This window comes from Marmota marmota, unplaced genomic scaffold (assembly GCF_001458135.2).
Source record: "Marmota marmota marmota unplaced genomic scaffold, marMar, whole genome shotgun sequence".
Classification (NCBI taxonomy): domain Eukaryota; kingdom Metazoa; phylum Chordata; class Mammalia; order Rodentia; family Sciuridae; genus Marmota; species Marmota marmota.
This window is the reverse complement of record NW_026000001.1, coordinates 2,567,682-2,570,365: the sequence shown is the minus strand read 5'-3', so window position 1 is coordinate 2,570,365 and position 2,684 is coordinate 2,567,682. Positions and strand designations below refer to the sequence as shown.

The following is a 2,684-nucleotide window of genomic DNA, read 5'->3' as shown; positions in this document are numbered from 1 at the left end:
ATTAGGGCTGGGAAAGGGAATTCCTGGTTCCAGAAGGCCACAGGGCCCCCCCCCCGCCGGCACATTCCAGGGTGGGCAGGGGGAGTGGACCTGGACGCCACCTGGGGGTGCTGCCGTCCCTCCGTGGACTCTGCGCCTCCTCCGCTAGGGAGCCCTCTCCTCTGCGCGCCCACCTTCCCCAAGCCAGCCTCTCCCCCAGTGGAGACGGCAGGGTGGGGACCGCCCATCCACCCCAAAATGCCCACTGGGAGCAGACCCAAGGCAGCAGGCCAGTGGACAGCAGAGCTCCCTCTGCAGGACAGGACAGATTTGGGGGGCCGTAGGATACAAGGGAGATTAACAGCTGGACTCCGGCCGCAGTGCTCAGTGCTCGGGCCAACCTGACGTCACCAGGCAAAAAGATGAGTCCCCAGTGGGGCTCTGGGGGGGCTCCTGAGCGGGGCATTCCTTCCCGAAGCCTCATGGAGCGCAGCCCCTCCTCCTCCTCCCTCCCCTCCCCCTCCTGCCGGGCCTGGAATTGGGTTTGGGGCGGGTTCTGCTTCCAAAGCCATCTCCTGCAGCAGGCAAGGGCTCGTCCCGTCCTCCACCAAGCTCACGTTCCCCGAGCTCGGGCAGCGCTTGGCTGGCCTGCTGCCCTGGTGGGTCGGCCAGGCGGAGGCAGGGATCTCAGGAGGAGCCCGTCACAAAGGGAAGGACTCCGAGGACCAGGACAGCGGCAGGTAGCTCCCTGTGTCCAGGGACCGAGGGAGGGGCTCAGGGAAAGGGGGTCTGTAGGGTGAAGGCCAGGCAGGGAAGAAAAATGAGGTGGACGTCTTCAGGGCAGGGAGGTGGGCACGGTCAGGGCAGGAAGCTCCCAGAAATCCACCTCTTGAATCAGGAAGCCCTGAGATGCCAAGGCAGGGCTGTCACCCACCAGGAGGTCTCTCCCGCCACTCAGAAGCTGCAGGGTTCTCAGGGACAGCGAGGAACTTTGAGAGTCCCCTCCTGTGTGACCATGCCCTGGCCAGCTGGCCTCCCCCAACCCCCAGCCCCAAGCCGGCCTCAGCAGCCAGCCCCTGCTCTGTCCTCCTGTGGGTGGGGGCTTCCCCTCCCTCCCCCGGCTTCACGTCCAAGAGAGCTTTCTGGAAGGGCTAGAAGGGAACACCCAGCGGGCAGCATCCCAAGCAAGAGGAGAGGGCTCCTCCGCTCCCGCGCACACCAGCTTCTGCGAGGCTGAATCTGGGATGGAGCAGCTGCAGGGCCAGCCCCACAGTGGACATGCTGGGGTCAGGAGGCCGGGCAGCTGGGTCCCACCTTTTCCCAGGCTGGCGGAGCCTGGCACAGCGTGGGGTCCTCTGAGGACATCCCCGCGGTGTTCTGCCGGGTCTCCATCCCCTTGGATGAGCCCCTTGGATCCAGCTGTCAGCAGGGACCCGGGTCCTAGAGGGGAGACAGGCTCTCTGTGTGTCACGGGCAGCGTCAGACAGCCCCTCCAATGACCAGTGCCCTCAGGCCCAGCCCAGGCGGCCGCCAGGGGAAAACAAGAGGCTTTGGGTCCTGGAGGGCTGGGGTGAGCCAGGCTGGGGGAAGCAGGCAGTGGCCGCACTGTCCTGGTTTTGAGGGGAGTGCAGGCGGGGGCAGGGGGTGCTGGGCTGGCAGCTTCCTGGTCAGCTTTGGTTGAAGCCAGCGCTGATCAACACGCAGCACACGCACTCCACACGTCCCTACCCATGTCACACATATGTCCTTAATGTGGCCCGTCTGGGCTGCCAGATCTCTCTGCGCATCAGTGAAGTCGCTGTGCGTATCCTGGTAGGGCCAGGACCAGGGGACACAGACGGATCAGCTCCATCAGCGTGGTGGGCAGGGGCTCTCCGGCATGCTGGCCTGCACTGTGGGCAGGCCAGCCCTCCGCCCCAGGGTCCAGCCTGACCAGCGTGAAAGGGTGACACTTTCCTGAGTCCAGGCTTCCCCCAGGGGAGCTTAGGGCCTGATGTGGAAGGCTCTGGAAGGGGGGAAGCGGAGGTTGCTTACCTGGGGCCGGGTGGGTCTGGGGGTGCAGACAGGGGAAAGTCTGGGCCGGGCCCCCCTTGGGGAGCATGCAGCCTGTCCCTGGCCATGGACAGTGGACCAACTGGAGTCGAGGCTGTGCCTTGAGGCGGGGGTGAAGACGCCCACTGCCCAGCACCAGGATCTGTGCGTGGCACCACACACAGGGGCTCCCACCCTCACCCACGCAGGCCCCGCACTGAGCCACTCCAGGCACATGTGCCCCCACCGAGCTCCAGGGCGCACCCGCAGCCTGGGGGCAGGAGGGCAGGAGACCTGAAGTGGGCGCAGGCCTGGGGTGGCGCTGGGCCCTCCACACCCCGCTGCACAGCTTTGGCCCTCGGGGTGGCAGCCTTCCACCAGATCCTGGAGGCCAAGGGTTAAAGAAGGGGCGGGCGGCTTGCACAGATGGACACCCTTTGCAGCCAGTGACTCACAGCCCAGCTGGGACAGGCGGAGAGGGAAGGAGGTGGCGGCTGCAGCCAGCCAGGGTGGACCTGCAGAGGCAGGAATTTCTGGGGAGTGGAGGCCACCGCACTGCCCAGCAGTCCCCCCCGGGAGGGAGGGCTCCAGCCACCTGTGGCTGCGCTGTGCCCCTGACAAGGCCTTTTCTCACTCTCGACCTCAGTTTCCCCACTTCCTGGGGGGGGGGGAGC

General features: G+C 66.4%; 1 protein-coding gene across 1 annotated transcript in view; it reads left to right on the top strand.

Annotated features, from left to right (window-relative positions):
* The first annotated feature begins 353 nt into the window (after positions 1–353).
* Positions 354–2,684, top strand: part of Mrgprf (MAS related GPR family member F) — a 7,859-nt gene continuing 5,528 nt past the window's right edge. Inside the window, exon 1 of the mRNA XM_015503286.2 lies at positions 354–719. The gene's annotated coding sequence lies outside the window, so the exon portion shown is untranslated. The remainder of the gene's footprint in view (positions 720–2,684) is intronic.